Source organism: Tupaia chinensis, unplaced genomic scaffold (assembly GCF_000334495.1).
Source record: "Tupaia chinensis unplaced genomic scaffold, TupChi_1.0 Scaffold145156_1, whole genome shotgun sequence".
NCBI classification, from domain to species: domain Eukaryota; kingdom Metazoa; phylum Chordata; class Mammalia; order Scandentia; family Tupaiidae; genus Tupaia; species Tupaia belangeri.
The window spans coordinates 573,404-594,936 of record NW_006205016.1 but is presented as its reverse complement, the minus strand read 5'-3'; the positions used below and the strand labels follow the sequence as shown (position 1 = coordinate 594,936).

At 41.1% G+C, this 21,533-nt stretch overlaps 1 long non-coding RNA gene and 1 other non-coding gene across 3 annotated transcripts in view; both read left to right on the top strand.

Annotated features, from left to right (window-relative positions):
- LOC102485463 (uncharacterized) overlaps positions 1–21,533 on the top strand; it is a 58,212-nt gene that overhangs the window by 5,235 nt on the left and 31,444 nt on the right. The window contains exons 2-3 of one of the 2 annotated variants that reach the window (XR_003547774.1): positions 12,688–12,816; positions 15,803–15,858. This is a non-coding gene — a long non-coding RNA (uncharacterized LOC102485463). The other variant, XR_337299.3, reaches the window with a different exon arrangement.
- On the top strand, positions 6,931–6,982 carry MIR374A (microRNA mir-374a). The gene has a single exon (NR_129476.1). It is a non-coding gene; the product is annotated as a microRNA mir-374a (primary transcript).

The window sequence follows — 21,533 nt, the reverse complement described above, 5'->3', positions numbered from 1 at the left end:
GCGCTCGCCAGACAGACAGAGAGAGACAGAAAGCGAGAAATCACCCGCCAGGGGGTATGGCCACGCGGCAATCCCTTCTCCTCCGTTCTCCTCTCGGGATCTTGGGCATGCACGCACATGCTCCCGGCGTGAATTTTAAACCACCGGGTCCGGGACGCGAACCGCGGTCGACTACGTGGGAGTCCAGCGACATAGCCATTACGCTAACTGCTGGTCCCAAAAGTCATGAAATTCTATCTTACTAGTTCAGTCTCATGTACTGTTGTGGTTTGATCTTCCTGATTAAATTCTGGGATATAATATTCAACTCCAGACTTGTCCCTATGATTAAGTTGACCATATTCTTAGTTTTTGAACTCTTCTGTGTGTCTATATTTAATTTTCCTGGTATAGCACTTCCTTGAGAACTTTTTAGAGATCTGGTCTGGTGTTGGTTAATTCTTTCAGGTTGTTTATCTCAGAATGTTCTTGTCTTTTCTTCCCATGTGAAGTTTAATCTTGCCAGGTACAGTATTCTTGGTTGAAATTCCTTTTCCCTTAACACTGAATTTAATTTCTCATTCTTTCCTCGATCGCATTGTTTCTGATGAGAGGTATGTTGTTAGCCTGATGGGATATCCTTTGTAAGATAGATAACTTGACATTTTTCTCTTGCCAATCTTAGTATCTTGTTTTTGTCTGTGGTTTGGGTCAGTCTGGCTATAACGTGTCTTGGAGAAGATCTTCTTGGATTGATTCTATTTGGGGTTCTTTGTATTTTTTGGGACTGGATCTTTGAGTGCCTCTCTAGGCTTAGAAAGTTTTCTTCCAGAATTTCATGGAATAGATTATCAATGTCCTTATGAGTCTCTTCACTTTCTGGGAAACCAATTATCTGGATGTTTGAATATTTGATGGTATCTAGTTTTTCTCGTATGTTATTCTCATTGTGGGGGGCAATTTTCTCAGTCTTCGTGGTGGATTTTTCTAGGCCAGCGATTGTATTTTCTACATCTGAGATTTGATTTTCTGTATGACCTAGTTTGCTTTTAATGCTTTCAAGAGAGGTTTTGATTTCTTATATTATAGCCTTTATCTCTAACAGGTACGTTCGATTCTTTTTTATAGTGTGTATTCCATTTTTTAGATCTTGGAAGAATTTCCTCACCTCCTGGAACTCATCAGCTGCTTTCTCCTGCCTCTTCTGCAGTTCATTGTCTCTCTTCTCTTCCATGTCTGTTAGCTTCGCCATTATGAACATTTTAAATTCTTTATCTGACATTTCCATGAGTTTCATTGTACTGTCTGAGGATGAAGAGGAGTTATTCTTTTCCCTTGGAGGAGAGATATTTTCTTGCTTTCTCATATTTCTTGTGGCTCTGCAGTGATTTCTAGTAATCTGATGGATGGTGCGTTTCTTCCTAATTCTTAAAGTTCAATTTGAGCGTTGAGAGGCGTGCAGGAGGAGGTGATCTGCAATCTCTCGTCCATTCCATTTTCACTCTTTGTACTTCAGATTCAGTGAGAATAGAGGAATTTTCTGACCTTAATCATATTCAGATCCTGTTCAGTTGGACCTGTCTAGAGACACTTAGTGCATAGAGGCCGAGCAGCCAATGAATAAAGAGAAAGAGAAAGGAAAAGAATTAGAGAAGAGGAAAGAAGATGAGAAAATAAAAAAAGAGAAGAAAAAAGGATGCTAAAAAAGTTTAGATTTTAATTTTAAAAAGCAAAAAATAAAAATCTTCATTTTCAGTCAAGGAAAGCAAAATTTCAGAGCTCAATTTCGGTATCCATCTCAGGATGGGTCTGGGTTTGTGCCTTTCCCACTAGAAATGAATCTGGAGGGAGAAGACTCAGCAGAAAATCTTCATTTTTAGTCAAGGAAAGCACTATTTCATAGCTCAAGTTCGGTATCCATCTCTTTTACTTTCTATTTAAAAATAATTATTTAATTTTACTTATCATCATCATTATTGTTTTTCCAGAGAGATTTTTGCTATAGGGCCGTGTGCTCACTGGAGAGAGAGACAGAAAGGGAGAAATCACCCCCTAGGGGAGATGGCTATGCTGTAGTCCTTTCTCCTTTGCTTTCCTCTTGGGATTTTGGACACAAACGCACATGCATCCAGCGTGAGTTTCAAGCTGCCAGGTTTGGGACTCCACCTGTGGTTGACCATTTGAGTCCAGCAATATAACCACCACACCCTCTGCCTGCCCCTCTTTATTATTTTTTACTTTGCTACAGGGCACATGTGCGCACAGAGAGAGAGAAGGTGAGAAAGGAAGCCACTGGGTCTGGGACTTGAACCGTGGTTAGCCATGTGGGAGTCTAGTTCCTCAATCACCATGACACTTGCTGGCCACATTTTTACTTTCCTGTGATGATAGTTTATCTCTTATACTGATTGATCTGCTTTATTTTCGCGCCCTATAGCAAAAATCCCCCCCCCAAAAAAAAAATTTTACCTTTTACATACATACATCATAGGGGTCCTTTGACACTGCTTTACATTTTAATAGTTTATTAGGAATGCTGTTGGGTCGATTTTAACAATTTTAGGGTGAACAGAAAGACTCATAAGAATTTGTTCATAACTTCACACAGCAAAGCACTAGAACAAAGTTCTTTGACACAGGCTCTCCTCTAGAGAGGCCTAGTGATTTACTGTATGACAGCAGAAGTATAATTTGCAACTCTGTTTTTAAAAATCTATTACTATACACTCACTAGAGAAAGCATCTTTTGGTTTGGTACGGTCAAATTGCAGTTCTCCATTTCTCCATCCCGTCGGGATTTGGGGCGTGTGCACACACGTACCCAGCATGTTTTTCAAGCCACCAGGACCAGGAATTGAACTGCAGTTGGCCATGTGGGAATCCAGCGCCTTTAACCATCACACCAACTGCTGGCCCTGATTAATGGAGATTTGAAATCATATGGTCAAATTTTCTGGGGCCAGCAGGTGGCATGGTGGTTAGGGTACCATATTCCCACTTGGTTTACTGCAGTTTGAATCTTGGATTTGGTGGCTTGCTTTCTCACTTTCCCTCTCTCTGTCTGTCTCTCTCTTTTTTTTTTTTTTTTTTGAGAGGTTTTCGCTATAGGGCACGTGCGCTCGCCAGACAGACAGAGACAGAGAGACAGAAAGCAGGAAATCACCCCCCAGGGGGGGTGGCCACGCCGCAATCCCTTCTCCTCCATTCTCCTCTCGGGATCCTGGGCACGCACGCACACGCGCCCGGCGTGAGTTTAAGCCACTGGGTCCGGGACTCGAACCGCAGTTGAATACGTGGGAGTCCAGCGACATAGCCATTATGCTAACTGCTGCTCCCTCTGTCTCTCTCTTTTGTGAGTGCACATTCCCTACAGCAAACTGAAAAATAATGTTAATAATAACAAATACAATTAAATAAATAATTATTTAAAAATATCTTCTGTTTTGCGATTTTTCTTCTATCTTTTTTTAAAGAACTATTTAATTTTGATTTATTATTATTATTTTAATTTGACCAGAAAGAGACAGAGAGAGAGAGAGGGAAACTACAAAAGCAAGCTGTCAGGTCCCGGACTTAAACCATAGTCAGGCATGTGGGAGTCCAGCACCTCAACCACCATGCCACTTGCTGTCTTCCTCTCCCCCCCATCATTTAAGTTTTAATAACTCTTGTAACCTAGAAATTTGGTAAATATTCATCATAGCTCCATCTGAGGATCGGTGTCAAGCAGGGGTGGGGAGGGCGGGAGGTGGTGGGTGGGAGGAGGATCCATAATTGCACTATCCAGAGAGACCCAGTGCTGATAAATTTGTTCACTTTAGTTTTTTCTATCTTTTTCAATAGAATTAATCATATATACGTGCTATTTTATATCTCATTCTGTGTTTAACATTATACCTATTTATACATGAAACATTCTTTGTAGTTGTCATTTAATGATTTCATGATGTTCTGTTGGATGGAAGTGCTTTACGACTTTTCAGTATTTTAAATTGTGCGATAATTGTCTCTTTACTTATTTTTGTGTTTTTTTTGTTGTTGTTTTTTGTTTTTTTTCTTTTTTTGCTTTTATATAGAACAGAGTTCCAAGATTAGAAGTATTTGTCAAAAGTTTGAATGTTGTGGACTTGCCATAATTGTTCCCAAAAAATTATGGCAGTTTTTAAACTCAATTATTTTAATACTTAATTTTTTTTTTCTTACTAGTTTAGTAAGTAAAAGAATGATATCTTTGTTTTATGATACATTTTCTCTTACTGGTGAGGCTAGACATTTATATCTTAATTATATTTAATTTTTTGAATGTTTACTTTTGTGAATTACTCAATTTGGAGCTAAATGTTATTTATTTGTAAATAACAGATGCTATCTGTTGCAGATACATTCCTAGTATGTGTTTCTATTCTGACTGAAGAAATGTTTGTAATTCCAAAGACTACTGCTGTTTGGGATACATGTCAGGTTCTTGGTAGCCATTTTGAGGTTAAAATTTGTTAGATAGCCTTTTCTTTTTTTTTTGGAGAGGTTTTTGCTATAGGGCATGTGCGTTTGCCAGAAAGACAGAGAGAGACAGACAGATAGAAAGGTGAGAAATCACCCCCCAGGGGGGCATGGCTATGCCACAATCCCTTCTCCTCCATTCTCCTCTCAGGATCTTGGGCACACATGCACTCGTGCCTGGTATGAGTTTAAGCCACCAGGTCTGGGACTCAAATTGCGATCAGCTACATGGGAGTTCAGCGACATAGCCATTGTGCTAACTGCTGGTCCTAAGGCAGCCTTTTCTTTTTATCTAAAAAGAATGCAGTTTTCAGTGCTGCACAGTAGTGGTTCTCCCTGGCTGTCGGTGTGAGGGAAAAGACATGGCATCATTTTGCCCCTAAGAAGAAACCAATTTAGGGAAGAAACAAAACTGTGTTTTTTTGTTATTGTTGTTTTGTTTTTTAGAGAGATTTTTGTTATAGGGCATATGCACTCGCCAGAGAGACAGCTAGAAATCACCTCACGAGGGGATGGCCATGCTGCAGTTCCTTCTCCATTCTCTTCTTGGGATTTTGGGCATCTGTGCCTGGCGTGAGATTTTTTTAGATTATTTTATCTAACTTTATTGTTTTTAATATTTCCAGACACACACACACACACACACACACACACACACACACACACACACAGAGAAAGAGAAGGAGAAAGAGAAAGTGAAAGTAAGCCTCCAGGTCCTGCACTTGGACCATGGTTGGCCATGTGGGAGTCTAGCGCCCTTAACCACCATACCACCTGTTGCCCCCACCCCTCCAGCATGAGTTTTAAGCCACTGGGTCCAGGACTTGAACTGCAGTCAACTATGTGGGAGTCCAACAATGTAACCATTATGCCATCTGCTGGTTCCCAAAACAGTGTTTTGTTTCTCTCCCCCATCCATTCAGGAACAGATCTTATTTGAAATACTTAATGAGTGATCTGAGGTGAGGATATAGACAATAGTATAATGTCCACATGTTTAGATACTCCTAAGTGCCTGGGGGATGTGAAATGCTAATAGGTACAAACTATAACACCTGAAAAGACATTGGGAGTGGACTGACAATTTGCAGAATGGAACAATTTGGGCAAGAGTAGTTTAATGACTTGAGGAAAAATAGCTTATAAAATAGGGCCTCATAGAAATATCTGGGCCCAAAACAGGGATCTTGTACAACTGCCAACAATTTATTATTGTCACTGGTCTAGTTTGCTGGTGCAGAGACAAAAAAAGCCATTAAAAACCTCGGCCATATTAAGAACGATATAGGACACAGAAAAATCCCGTCATGGGAACCAGCAGTTAGCGTAATAGCTATGTCGCTGGACCTCCCACGTAGTTGACCGCGGTTCATGTCCCAGACCCGGTGGCTTAAAACTCACGCTGGGCGCGTGTGCGTGCGCGCCCAAGATCCCAAGAGGAGAATGGAGGAGAAGGGAGTGCGGCGTGACCATCCCCCCTAGGGGGTGATTTCTCGCTTTCTGTCTCTATGTCTCTGTCTGGCGAGCGCACGCGCCCTATAGCGAAAACCTCTCAAAAAAAAAAAAATCCCGTCATATTTTTGTATAAAACCATCTGAACCAACCAGTGAAAATCTCTTCAAGGAGTCTCTTGCTATCACTCACCCCATTTTGAAAAGGGAGTGGGCAATGTGTTAACTATTTAATTTTTTGTGTTTATATTATAATATGAAGGTGAATTAAATATTCTCAAAAGTCTTGGAGGATCTTTTTCTGGTGTCCTGAGACTGGGTCTGTTATTTCTGGTTCAGAGAATGTGCTTAATTTTATTAGTTTATTACATAAATTTTTTTTTAATTTTATTAGTTTATTAAATAAACCTTTTTTTCTTATATTCCCACTCCATGAAATGTGCATGATCTGTTTTATACTTATTTATTTAAATTTGATCAGAGAGGGAGAGGAAGAGAGAGATAGAGAAAGAGAAAGCAAGTTGCCTGGTCCAGGACTCGAACATCAGTTGGCCATATGAGAGTTCAGCATTCTTCACCACCATGCCACCTGCCAGACACCTTAACTGCTGCCCAGTTATACTGGGTTAATCCGCTTATTTGTAAACTTCCATTTTTCAGTATTTTGCCAACTACAGGTATTAAACCAGGCTCCTGTGTGTAGTGGGGTGGGGAAGTTCAGAGGTATATAAGCAAAAGACGAAAAAAAACCTCATGTTTTAGAAAGGTGATTGACAGAGTCCTTTATTGGAGATATGTGCTTATTGTAAGCATGGGAGCCCCATCTTACATTAAATCTAGTTCCCAAATCCATCTATGATCAGGCGTTAGGGGGGAGCCGGGATATTTGAAACAACTGAGATTTTTTTACTTTTGATTTCTATTATTTGTTCCTACTCTCTCCTGAGTTACAGCCAGCAGCTGGAGCAGCGCCCCCTGGAAAGAACTTTTACATTGGCCATTATAATACAACCTGATAAGTGTTACAACACTTATCAGATTGTATTGTCATTGTCTGTGTATATTCCTGTCTCTCTTACTGTGTTACCAGTTAGACTGTGAGCTCCTTGAGGGCAGAGGCGATGTCTTTATCTCCGGAGCCCAGCCTGGCACATTAGTAGGCTTCAGTAAATGTTTATTAGATGAATAAATGAATGACTCATCCACAAACATTTATTGTGTGTCTGCTAAAGTGATCTCCACAGGCTCAGGACTGTCAGCTGTGTCTTCAAAATGCATGTGGTCAGAAACTTGCTATTTCTTTCTAGTTATATATGTTTCAAGATTTCAGGCCTAGATGTTTACAGATGTTGTTTCTTTTTTTTTTTTTTTTGGAGAGGTTTTTGCTATAGGGCGCGTGCGCTTGCCAGACAGAGAGAGACAGAGACAGAAAGTGAGAAATCAACCCCCAGGGGGGGATGGCCATGCGGCACTCCCTTCTCCTCTCGGAATCTTGGGCACGCACGCACACGCCCCCAGCGTGAGTTTAAGCCACCAGGTCCAGGACGCAAACTGCAGTCGACTACATGGGAGTCCAGCGACATAGCCATTACACTAACTGCTGGTCCCACAGATGTTGTTTCTACTGTTGGCTACTGCAGATGCTTGCTTGCTTCCTTGGGGGGACCTGGGTGAGATGCTCAATTGCGAGCCTCATGAGCCCTAGTGTTTGCTAAATGGTTCCTATTTGTAGGCTCATCCCCTTTTCACTCCTTCCCAGGTCATCTTCCAAATAGTATTCCTACATAGGAGTCCACATTGTAGTGCAGGAATGAGTAAATCTATGGCTCATGGGCTACCTTTTTTTGCAAATAAAGTTCTAGAACAGCCATCCATGCTCCTTTGTTGACGTTTTGTCTGGGCCTGCTTTGGTGCTATGAGACTGAGTTGAGTAGCTATATAAGAGATGTTGTGGCCTGTAAAGCCTTTATAGAAAAAGATTCCTTCCCCTATTCTAGATCATCTCAACAGTAATGGCTTTATTTCCCACTGCATTAGCCAGAGATCCTTTTAGCATCTTAGAAATTCATACTTAATTTGTTGTTACTGTGACAAGTCTTCCTATTTTACAAATGGGCTAGCTAGAACACATTTTAAACTAGAAGATTATAAGGACTATACCAGAGTCCTGTAGTCAGTTATACTATGTCCTTTGATGTAATATTTGAGCTTCAACTCTAGAAATTCTTTTTGTTATATCCTAACTTGAAGCATGTGGACAGAGCACACTTTGGTGCCTTCTTACTTGCCCTCCTCTTTCCTGTGAGAATATGGAAAATGAGGAATTAATGTTGAATAAGGTAGAGAGAAAGGCCCAAGCAAATGTATAGAAGGTCCTAATGTTATTTTATTTTTTAAAGAATTATTTTATTTTACTTTATTTATTTATTTATTTTTCAATCTGACCAGAGAGAGACAGAGGAAGAGATAGAGAGAATGAGGGAAAGTGAGAAAGCAAGCTGCCAGGTCCGAGACTTGAACTGCAGTCGGCCTTGTGGGTGTCCAGCACCCCCAACCACCATGCCACCTGCTGTCCTCCCAAATATTAATTTTTAAATGATGACCCTGTTTGATAGGTTTTTAAAATACATCTGTCATCCATTTTAATTTCATTCATATCTGATTCATAATGGTACTTAAAAATAGTTTCTTCTGATTTCTTTTGATTTTTAACTATAACTTCCAAGTTTTTATGAATATGCCTGGGGCTGAGAGTCCCAGGGAGAAAAGTCATTTTGTTTATGAAAGAAAATGGCTGCAGCTCATTGCAGTTTACTGGAAATGGTAGGCGGAAGGAAAGATGGAAGTCTAGGTCCAATGTCATACGTTGCCCTGTACTTCATTCAGTTCTCTAGCTTTGGCAAGATGGTTTTCTGAGCAGTTTCCACTTGATTTAACTTTATTTTATTTTTATTTTGACCAGAGAGTGACAGAGCGAGAGAGAGAGGAAGGAAAAGTGAGAAAGCAAGCAGCCAGGTTTGAGACTTGAACCACGGTCGGCCATGTGGGAGTCTAGCACCCTTAACCCCTTAACCACCATGCCACCAGCTGGCCCCATGGTTCTTAATTTTAAGACAGACTTGACAGGGGCCAGCAGGTGGTATAGTGGTTAAGGTGCTGTACCCCACATGATTGACCATGGTTTGAGTCCTGGACCTGGTGGCTTGAACATCATGCTGCGTGCATGTGCATGTGTGCCCTAAATCTCAAGAGGAGGGTGGAGTTATCGATAAAAGAGGAGAGTGAAGGAGAAGGGATCCTAGCGAGGCTATCTCTCCTGGGGGTTTTCTCACTTTCCTTTTCTCTCTGGTAAGCCTATGTACCCTAGAGCAGAAACCAAAAAAAAAAAAAAAAAAAGACAGACTTGGGGCCAGCAGGTGGCGTAGTGGTTATGGTGCTTGATCCTACATGGCTGACTTGGTTCCAGTCCTGGACCTGGCAGCTTGAAAATCATGCTGGGCGTGTGTGCGTGTGTGCCTAAAATCCGAGGAGGAGAATGGAAGAGAAGGGATTGCCGCATGGCCATCTCCCTGGGGAGGTGATTTTTCACTTTCCTTCTCACTGTCTCCCTCTGTTTTTTTTTCCAGTGAGCACATGTGCCCTGTGACAAAAACGTTAAAAAAAAAGACAGACTTGATATAGGAGAAACAACAAAGTCATATTGAAATAAACGCCAATGAGGTGATACTCAGAATTAGCACAGTTCTTTGGAATTCTAGCAAATGGGTAATTTAGACTACTCTCAAATAGTATTTTTTAAAACTTGTTAGCAACAGCTGCAGTTTCAGTTAGGCAGTGCTATGAACTAAAGTCCTGTTTATCTTTGTCATGGAAATGATACTGGTAAATTTTACCTATTTATGTCTCTCCCTTGTTTTAAGTTTAAGGGTGGAGACCATGTCTTAGTCATTTTTGTAATTCTCTAAGTAATAAAGGTTGTATTAATTTCTGGGTATAATCCACTGAATGTCTATTTAAGGATATTCTTTTCTTTAAAAAAGAATTATTTATTTATTTAATCTATTTGTTATTATAATTAATATTATTATTTTAATTTGACCAGAGAGGAGCAGAGAGAGAGAGAGAGAAAGTGAAAGTGAGAGTAAGAAAGCAAGCTCTGCCAGGTCTGGGACTTGAACTGCGATCGACCTTGTGAGAATCCAGCGCCTTTAACCATTGTGCAACCTGCTGGCCCCTAGTTAAGGATATTCTGAGATTTAGGTATGGGCATGTTCACAATGTACAAAGAAGTAAATAATGGAAAAACTTACCTATTTATGAAATGGGATTTGGTTAAATATATTTTGGTGTATTCATTTAATAATAGTGTAGCTGTTAAAAATTAAAAGGCTTAGAGATGAAATAATTGACTTGGAAAGTTATGTGCAATATATTAATTGAAAAAAGGTTACAGAGCAGTAGAAGTATAGTTTCATCTAATTTTTTTAAAACAAGAATTTGTATTTATACATGTACATGGCAACTGTTGGAAGAACACACCCCAAATCTTAAACTCTCTGGGATTCTGGGTGATTTTTACTTTCTATCCTTAATATAGTTCTGGATTTTCTTTTTTAATAGTGCATACTTTTGACTTTCAAAATTAGAGAAACATTGAAATTATTTCCATTTTGAAAATTGTTGACTTGAACAGAAATGGAATAAATAGGGATTGTGAGGGGGAAACCGAAGCAGTATAGTTTGGAAAAGAGTTGGTTAGGACAAGGGGAAGGAAGTGATGGAAATAAGATCACTGTCTTCGGAGAAGGGAACTTACTTAGTGCAGGTATCTCATGGATCAGAGTTTGCACTTACTATTCATTTCCCAGTTAGGCCCTTCACACATTTCTTTTCTATCCTGTTCCTCTGATCTTTAGTTACCTACGTAATTGCTAGTGGTGGCAGCTGCTTATGGGTGTACAGCTCTTGTCTAGTAAATGGCAGTTGTAATTGCTCCAATACAGAGAAAAAGATGACTCAAACCCGTCAGTGTTCCTGCTCCCTATCCTGTCCCTCTAGCTAGGCAACACCAGTCTTCTTTACATTTAGTAGGAGAGCTTTCTGCCTGGGTTTCATGGTCATTACTAGATTAGAGGTCAGGTACTGTTTTGTTGGTGGTGTGTGGTGGATGAAACAGTTAGAAATGGGCCTTTGGAAACTGCTTCTTGGGTCTTCCTAGGGTTTGAGTTGGATTACCTGCATCTCACTGAGCAGCAGGAAACATAGCTTTAGCTAGTGCTGCCACCATTCAGTGATAACAATTAATATCCTGGCTTTGGACCGTTACTGACTTGCTAGATTTCTGGGTTGCTTTTCATGCAAAGCAGCTAGGGACTGTGAAACTCATAGCAATATGCTGCTTCCATAGGAAAAACCCAGGCCCAGCAGGTGGCCTGCTGGATAAGGCATTGGACTCCCACATGGCCAACCGTTGTTTAAGTCCTGGTCCTGATGCCTAGAGAATCAAGCTGGGTGCGTGTGCATGTGTGTCCAAAATCCCAGGAGGAGAATGGAGGAGATGGGATTTCTGTATGGCCATCCCCCCTGGGGGATGATTTCTCATTTTTCCCCTCGTTGTCTCTCTCTCTCTCTGTGGCAAGCACACAGGCCCTATGGCAAAAAACTAAAAAAGAAAGAATGAACGAACAAACCCTTGTGGGGTGGGGGTGTTTGGCTTGTCCTATGTATTCTCTCATTTCAGACACCCGTTTCCTCAGTGATTGAGCTTTAAAAGTAGAGGGCTAGCCACTGGCCTACTTGGCTCCTTGTGATCTTTTTACTAACAGGTACGTAAGTGAACAGATAATGTTTTTAAAGAATTATTTATTTTATTTATTTATTTATTTAAATTTGTCAAGGGAGAGAAAAAGCGAGAGAGAAAGGGAAAGCATTTTGATTATAAGTTGAGCCTTGGTAGGAGTTAAGATTGTAAATGACTTGTAAATGGGTTTAGACCAGAGCTCAGAGCTTTATTACTGTACTTTTCTGCATTAGTTTGAGCCAGATGCTATCTGAAGAAGGTTTCATTTATCTTCTGGTCAGGAATACAGAATATAGATTCACAAACTGCTAGATATAGGGAGGGCTGCTAAGGGGTCAAGTTTATCCCCTATTCAAGATAGGGATATTGAGATCCAATTTGGGGTAAGGACATGAAGGGGAAGATAATTAGGAAGGTTAACATGAGTTTACATATGAGGTTTTTTTTTAAAGAAAGATTTTTGCTATAGGGCATACGCACTTGCCAGAGAGACAAGAGAGAGACAGAGAGACAAAAAAAAAAACAAGAAATCACTCCGCTAGGGGGTATGGCCACACTGTAGTCCCTCTTGGCATCTTGGGCATGCATCACACACACCCGGTATGAGTTTTAAGTCACCTGATCTGGGACTTAAACTGCACTCTACATGAGAGTAAAGCAATGCTACCATTATGCAATCTGCTGGTCTCCACGTCTGAGTCCTGGTGTCTCTGTACCCAAATTTTCTCATTTACAATGGGGACAAGAATCCTTACAAAATAATAACTGTAGGCCTTGAAAGTCTTTGCTAAATAAAGAACATAATTACGATGCTAATGTAAATGCTTAGGAGTGTCTAAGGTCCATGGTGTGGTTGAATAGGTGACTAAACTAAGGTGGTAAAAATAAAAGTAAAGCTAGAGTTTAAACCTTGACTGTTCATCTTCCATTTGTTTTACTCTTCTCCCTATTCTACAGGTGATGCCAAATGCCATCAGAAACCCTGGCAATGATAAAGTGGAATGTTGAGCTCTGCCTGGTCCAGAGAATTGGGAGAGGCTCAAATCAGCATTCTGCACATGGCTATCAAACTATTGTGAAGTCTTGGTAAGTGAGCAGTGGCTTTGGTGGACTGCACTGGTTAGTGGGAAGGGTCAGGGAAGGCAGTCTTAATAGGTATTAGGCAATTACTTAGTATTTTCTCATGATATGAAAAAAGGTCTTAAATATTCAGACTGGAAGTGCTGCTGCTTGTAGTGGGCGTGAAGGCTTCAAGGTTACTTTGTGGAGCTAGAGTACTGGCTGCTTAGGCCCTGAGGGCCTGTGGCCCCAATGGAGTGGCCACAGTGTGTTCCATGGCATCTGGTGGTAGTATTCATACTGATGATGAGCAGGCAGCTGGGCTGGAGAGGGAGGTCATGACAGCTGCATGTAAGGGACTAGACCCATATAATTTACTACCCCCAAAGGCAGCTTTAGGTAATAAGATCCCAATTTAGTCCCTTCCATCACCAATAAGTGAATAGCGCGCTGTTTCTGTGAAGAGGACAACAGTGTTCTCATCTATTTTGGCTACAAGAAAGGTGAGACCCAGCGATGTCCTAACTATGGAACCTGTTACATGCGGATGCCTACCAGTTGGCCCACTGAGCCCCTCAAAATGTGCTATAAAGGTTCTTTCCTGTGAAAAAGAAAAAATTGAAGCTGTAGTAGAGAATCAAGAGACTACCTTTTCCCATTTTCCCAGTTTTACAGATAGGAGAAGTGAGAATTACCAGAGTTTGAGGAGCTGGTGGGTAGCATGGTGGTTAAAGGTGTTGGACTCCCACATGGCCAACCATGGTTCGAGTTCTGGATACTTTCTCTCTCTCTCTGGTCAAATTAAATAAATAAATAAATAAATAAATAAACTTGAATAAAATAATTCTTTAAAAGAAAGGGAGATAGATTTGAATCTAAGCTGGTAATATCTTCTACCCAATTCTTCATTTAGATTCCCTCCAAATCCAGGGAGGCCAGAGGAGGCAGAAAAGATTTTTTTTCTTTTTAGTTTGCTATAGGGCGTGTGCATTCATTGGAGGGAGAGAGAGACAGAGAACAAGTGAGAGCAAGAAAGAGAAAGTGAGAAACCATCCCCCCAGGGGGGATGGCCACTTTGCAACCCCCTCTCCATTCTCTCACGATTTGGGGCATGCACACACATGTGCCCCACGTGACTTTCAAGTTGCTAGGTTCATTACTCAAACCGTGGAACTAGCAGTGTGGGATCCAGCTGCTTTAACCTCCGTGTTACCTGCTGGCCCTGAAAAGTTTTAATTTAACACTGTAAGAGTTTTCTTTTTTTTCTTTTTTTTTTTTTTTTCTTTTTGCCATTGGACATGTGTGTTGGCCAGAGAGAGACAGAGAGAAGGAAATTGAGAAATCATCCCACCCCCGGGGGGAAATGGCCACATTGTGATTCCTTTACTATTATCCTCTCATGATTTTGGACACGCATGCACATGTGCCTGGCATGATTTTCAAGTATTGGGTCTGGGACTCGAACTGTGGTTGATCATGTGGGAGTTCAGCGCCTTCACCACCGTGCCACCTGCTAGCCCCAACACTAGAAGATTTTTGTAAGAAACTTCAGAGTTTGTACTCTTCTGATGATGGAAATTTTTATGATATAAAATTTTATTATACATAAAATCACCTGAGATGCTTGTTAAACATGCAGATTCCTGGGCAGCCAGAAACCTTGTCATTGGTCAAGAGCAACATTAAAATCTGCCTGTAACTTACACTGAGGCTTCCTGCTTCAGTTTACCAGAGAGCCAGGATGAATCATTCTTGCTTTGTGTGTACTTGTGGGAAGTGTTGGTAAGTTGCTGGTGGTTTTGGTGTAGTTCCCTGTTGGTGGTAGAGAAGAGAAGGGAAAGTGATTATGAGAAGGCACTTCTAACTTTCCTTCAAAAATTAAGAACTTAGTAAGTGGCAGAGACTGTTCTGGACATGAACAAAGTACTACCATCAGGGAACTTTCATTCTTGCAAGGTGGACAGAAAGATAAAAATTAGTGTGTGGAGCCATCTGGTGACACGGTAGTTAAGGCGGTTGAATCTCACATAGTTGACTGCATGGTTTGAAAAACATGCTGGGCGTGTGTGTGTGTGTGTGTGTGTGTGTGTGTGTGTGTGTCCAAAATCCTGAAAGGAAAATGGAGGAGAAGGAATTGAAGTGTGGCCATCCCCATGGTATGCTTTTTCACTTTCCCTCTCTGTCTCTTTCTAGTAAGTACACATGCCCGGTAGTAAATGTATTTTTTTAATTTAAATTTTTTAAAAGAATTGTTTTATTTAACTTTATTTATTTATTTATTTATATTTTTAAATTTGACCAGAGAGGTAGAGAAAGAGAGAGAGAAAGCAAGCTGCCAGGTCTGGAACTTGAACCGGGGTCAGCCATGTGGGAGTCCACCACCCTTAACCACCACGCCACCTGCTGGCCCCTATTTATTTGTTTTTTCAGTTTGACCAGGAGGGACAGAGTGAGAGAGGAAAAGTGAGAAGGCAAGCCACCAGGTCTGGGACTTGAACTGCGGTCAACCATGTGGGAGTCCAGTGACCTTAACCACCACGCTACCTGCTGGCCCCCTACGGTAAATTTCTTAAAATTATTTATTTATTTATTCATTCATTTATTTTAATTTGACCAGACACACACGCACACACACGTACAGAGAGAGAGAGAGAGAGACAGGGAAAGTGAGAAAACAAGCTACCAAGCAATTTCGGGACTCGAACCATGGTCCAGTACCTTAACCACCACGCCACCTGTAGGTCCTGCCCTGTGGCAAATTTTAAAAAAGAAAAGAACCAGTATGTGTATAATGTATCTTAAGTACTATGTCAGATATTTTCCCATTATTATGTGAAAAGTTGAATTAAAACATTTGGATTAAACTAAGCAACATCTCTATTTTTCTCTCCTGTCCATTCTCCCTTTTAGTACCTGCCACTGTTTCAGTACAATGGAGGCTGCCCAAGTTGAGTATGGGGAACATAATACATGATGCAAACAACCTTTTTCCTTTTTGTAATCCCATCACTAGGCTAGATTATGAAGGATATCTTTGAAAAGTATTTGAGAATCTACCAGATCTTCCATGTAAGTAACTGCACAGTAGAAGAGGGCATTCCTCTTAGCAATTAAAGTAACACAGTATTAAGGTAAGTAGGGGAAGAAAGGCTGATTTTGCTTTGATTCCTGTCAGGGAGGCTCTTAAAAAAATTCTACTTCCTGGGACTGGCAGGTGTTACGGCACTGGATACCCACATGCGACCACGGATCGAGTCCTGGGACTGGGCGCCTGGCTCACTTTCCCTCTCTCTCTCTCTTTGCTCAAATTAAAATGATAATAATAGTAAAAATTAAATAGTTATTTTTAAAAAATGCTGTTTCCTGAACAAGTACTTGCAAAGCCTATGACTTACTCTACAAAATATTGTTTTGAGAAGGATCTCAAAACAATTGAGGTAGATTATGCGCTTACCCAGTTTGTGATCTTTTTTCTTTCTTTTTTTTTTTTTTTGAGAATTATTTTATTTAACCTTAGTTATTTATTTATTTTGACCAGAGAGGTATAGAAGGAGAGGGAAAGAAAGAGAAAGCAAGCCACCAGGTCTGGGACTCAAACCACGGTTGGCTGTGTGGGAGTCCAGCACCCCCAATCATCATGCCACCTGCTGGCTCCTGGGATCATTCTTGATAAGGATTAAAAGAATCAAAATAGTTCCCAAGTAGACTAGGTGGCATCAGTTCCTGTTTTTGTAAATAATGTTTTGTTGGAGCACAGCCATGCCCATCTCATTATTGTCTGTTTTATGACTAGAGCAGAGGTGAACAGTAGTGACAGAAACCTTATTATAGTCCACAGAGCTATGAAATATTGGGTTGTTGGAAAAGTCATGACACATTTTTACATAGAAAAACAGGAAAAATGTCCTGATTTTTGCAACCCAATATTAACTTGCCCTTCACAGAAAGTTTGCTAACTCCTGATGTAGGATAAATGGACTGTCCACAAATCTTTCTCCTCCTACCTTATTAGGCTGTCAGGAAAGTCATTATGTATTTTTTATGCAAAAATGTGTCATGACCTTCCTGACAACCCTATATATGGAACTTACATTTATAGTTGATGTTAGAATGTATGGAATTTTGTAATATTATAGTTAGTTTCTGAATCTCTTCCTACTCAATTAAGCATGCTAAGAAAGTACATTTAGGGACCAGCAGATGGCATAGTGGTTACATAGATAGACTCCCACATGGCTGTTCACAGTCTGAGTCCTGGTGGCTTGAGAATCATGCTCGGTGCATATGCATGGGTGCCCAAGATCCCAGGAGGAGAATGAAGGAGAAGGGATTATGGCATGGCCATCCCCACTGGGGGATAATTTCTCGTTTTCCCTCTCACTGTCTCTGTCTTTTGTTCTCTGGTGAGCACACGTACCCTAAAGCAAAAACCTCTTTTTAAATAAAAAAGTAAATTTACTGATAGCAGATGGTGTGGAGGCTAAGGTGGCTGGTTTCCACATGGCCAACTCAGCTGTTAAAATCCCAGACCCAGCAGCTTGAAAAATATGCTTGACATGTGTGTGCGTGCCCAAAATCCCAAGAGGAGGATGGAAGAGAAGGGATTGTGGTATGGCCATCCCCCCATGGGGAGATTTCTTACTTTACCTCTCACTGTATCTTTGTCCCTCTGGCAAGCACACGTGCCCTGTAGCAAAACCTTAAAAAAAAAATTTATAAATTTGACTGTCAGATACTCCTTGACTTAGGATCAGGTTATGTCCTGATAACCCCCATAGTAAATTGAAAATATCCTAAATGTAAAATGTTTTAAGTTGAAACTTACAAATCTTAAGTTCCTTGCCTTAAATGTGATTACAATTTATAATGCATGCATATTGATTTCACATTTACTTTTTTTTTTGTCAGCCGGTGTGTGTTCTCTCCAGAGAGAAAACTCCTCCCAGCAGGACATGGTCACACTACAATCCTTTTTATTCCATTTTAACATCCTGTCAAAATTATGGGCACACATACACATGCACCTGGCATGTTTTTCAAGTTGCTGGAGCCAGAATTTTAATAATGATCAGCAATATGGGATCCAAGCTTCTATGTATAGTCCCTAACTGATGTGCTACAGGGCTGACCTGATCAATTTCTTTTTTTTTGAGAGGTTTTTGCTATAAGGTGCATGTACTTGCCAGAAGGATAGAGAGACAGAAAGCGAGAAATCACCCCCTGGGGGGATGGCCACGCTGCAATCCCTTCTCCACCATTCTCCTCTCGGGATCTTGGGCATGCACACATATGTGCCCGGTGTGAGTTTAAGCCATTGGTTCTGGGGCTCAAACCACAGTCTACTACGTGGGAGTCCAGTGACGTAGCCATTACGCCATCTGCTGGTCCCTGGCCTAATCAATTTTAAACCATCTTATAGGCAAAAAATTATAGTTGGACCATTATAAGTTGAGATCATCTGTATATACAGAAGGTACTGTTTTTTTTTTTGTTTTTTTTTTTTTCTTGAGAGAGTTTTGCTGTAGGGTGTGTGTGATTGCTGGAGAGACAGAAACAGAGAGAGAGAGAAAGGGAAAAATCACCCCCAAGGGGGGATGGCCATGCTACAGTACCTTCTCTTCCATTCTCCTCTTGAGGTTTGGGGCATGCAGACAAATGTGCCTGGTGTGATTTTCAAGCCACTGGGTCTGGGACTCAAACTGCGGTCAACCATATTGGAATCCAGTGCCTTAACCACCATACCACCTGCTGGCCGCCCCCCACCTTAAATATAATACACCTCCCCCACCTGGCTTTTCTGTGTTTTTGTAGATGTCTCGACCTTTCTGGGAAGAATACCCTATTGGAAGGTTAATTTTTCAAAGTTCTTTATTGGAGAAATATGTGACATTTAGGCTTTTGTCAATTTGATACCATTTATTGAGCACCTACTATGTACTTTATGTTTTTTTATATCATAGACTCTTTAAAAAATGGAAATAGGGGCCAGTAGGTGGCATAGTGGTTGGGGTGCTGGACTCCCACGTGGCTGACTGGGCTTCTGAGAGGACTTGGGAATCTTTAAGACTTCTGTTACAGGGACCAGCAGTTAGCGTAATGGCTATGTTGCTGGACTTCCATGTAGTACATCGCGGTTCGAGTCCCAGACCTGGTGGTTTAAAACTCACACCAGGCGTGTGTGTGTGTGCCCAAGATCCTGAAAGGAGAATGGAGGAAAAGGGATTACGGTGTGACCATCCCCCCCGGGCGTGATTTCTCGCTTTCTATCTCTGTCTCTGTCTTTCTGGCAAGTACATGCACCCTATAGCAAAAACCTCTCCCAAAAAAAAGAAAAAAAAAAAAGAATTCTGTTCACAGGGCCAGCAGATGGTGTAGTGGTTATGTTGCTGGACTCCAGTGTGGACAACCATGGTTCCATTCCCAATGACTTCAAAATCACACCAAGTTCATGTGCATGTATGCCCAAGATCCTGGTAGGAGAATGGAGGAGAAGGGTTTGCAGCATGGCTGTTCCTGCTGGGGGTATGATTTTATACTTTACCTCTTACTGTGTCCGTCTGTCTCTCTCTGGCAAGTGCACGTGCTCTAAAGCAAACAAACAAACAAACAAAAAATTCTGTTCACATTTTAGAATTTTGTCAGATGGAGCCAGATAAATAGTCATAAGTAGAAGAATTCCCAGCATAGTAATGTCAGAATAAACCATAGTGCCTCTCCAATAATAGGACACCTGGAAGTGACCATTGTTTAAATTGCTGGATCTTAAAATACCAGACACAATGGCTCCTCTACAGAGAAATTAGTGTAAAAAGGCCTTGTAAACACAGTGATATTTTAACTGTTTTGGGTTTGCCAAATGTATGGCACTTGGAGAATTTCAAAGACCACAAAGCTTTCTTGGGACCAGCAGTTAGTGTAATGGCTATGTAGTCAGCCACGGTTCGATTCCTAGACCCAGTGGCTTAAACTCACGCCGGGTGTGTGTGTGTGCATGCCCAAGATCCCGAGAGGAGAATGGAGGAGAAGGGATTGCGGCATGGCCATACCCCCTGAGGGGTGATTTCTTCCTTTTTGTCTCTGTCTCTCTTGTGAGTGCACACACCCTGTACCCCCCCCATAGGGAAACTTTCTTTTTAAAATAAGATTTATTCAATGTTATTTATCATTATTTTTATTTTTCAAAAATTTTCTACAGTACATACATACTCATAAGAGAGAAAGCAAGCCACCAGATCCAGGACATGAACCACATTCAGCCATGTGGGAGTCCAGTGCCTTAACCACCATACCACCTGCTGGCTCTCAGAATTAGGGAAACTTTAAAAACCTCAGTTCTCTGCCCTCCCTGAAAAAATGTCTCTTATTTGCAACTAAATTGGTTAGTTTTACACTAAATAGCAGCTGGTGTTGGACTCAGTTTTTCAACTAAATGTATACTTTGCTACAGTGATCCTCTTTTGTTTGAACTTTTTTTTTTTTTTTTTCACTATAGGGCGCGTGCGCTCACCAGACAGACAGAAAGAGACAGAGAGACAGAAAGCGAGAAATCACCCCCCAGAGGGGATGGTCACGCCGCAATCCCTTCTCCTCCATTCTCCTCTCGGGATATTGGGCACGCACGCGCACACACATGCACCTGGCGTGAGTTTTAAGCCACCGGGTCCGGGACGCGAACCGCGGTCAACTACGTGGGAGTCCAGCGACATAGCCATTACGCTAACTGCTGTTTCCCTGAACTTTATTTTTCTAAAAGCATCCTGAATTTTTTTTTTTAATTCATTCATTTTTTCTTTTTTTTGAGAGATTTTTGCTATAGGGGGTGTGCACTCGCCACAAAGACAGAGACAGAGAGACAAAAAGCGAGAAATCATCCCCCCGGGGGATGGCCACACCACAGTCCTTTCTCCTCTATTCTTCTCTCAGGGTTCTTGGACACGTACGCACATGTGCCTGGTATGAGTTTAAGCCACCAGATCCAGGACTCGAATTGTGGTCAACTACATGGGAGTCCAGTTGCATAGCCATTATGCCAACTGCTTGTCTCTATTATGCCCCCAAATACTAATTTGGATTTGTAGTGAGTTTGTGTTATATATACACATTTTAAAGAATTGTTTATTTATTCACTTCTATTCATTATTATTATTAATTTGACCAGACAGTGACAGAGAGAGAGACAGAGGAAAAGTGAGAAAAGGAGCCTCAAGGTCCCGGACTTAGACCATGGTTGGCCATGTGGGGAGTCTAGCACCTTTAACCACCATGCCACCTGCCGGCCCCTATGGTATATCTTGATTCTTTGTTTTGATAGACTATCTGCTACATTACAGAGTATTTTATATGCCTAGCTGTTTTCCACTAGGTATGTGTTGTGACTCTAGTCATTGTGACAACTCAAAATGTCCCCACGAATTTTTTCAGCGCTATCCATGTGTTGAACTGTGTTCTGGGTAAGAATCCTTATTTTAGAGTCCTGCCATTGACAGTGTTTCAGTTTTTTAGTCTTCATTTTTTTATTATTTTATTTTTAAAAATAATTCCTGTATCTCTTTAAAAATAATCATTAATTTAATTTCATGTATTTATTTAAATTTATTATAGGACACATGTGTTCACCAGAGACAGAAAGAAAAAGAGAGAAGGTGAGAAAGGAAGCTGCCAGGTCTGGGACTCAAACCACAGTCGGCCATGTGGGAGTCCAGTGCCCTTAGCTGTCATGCCACCTGCTGTCCCCAATTCTTGCG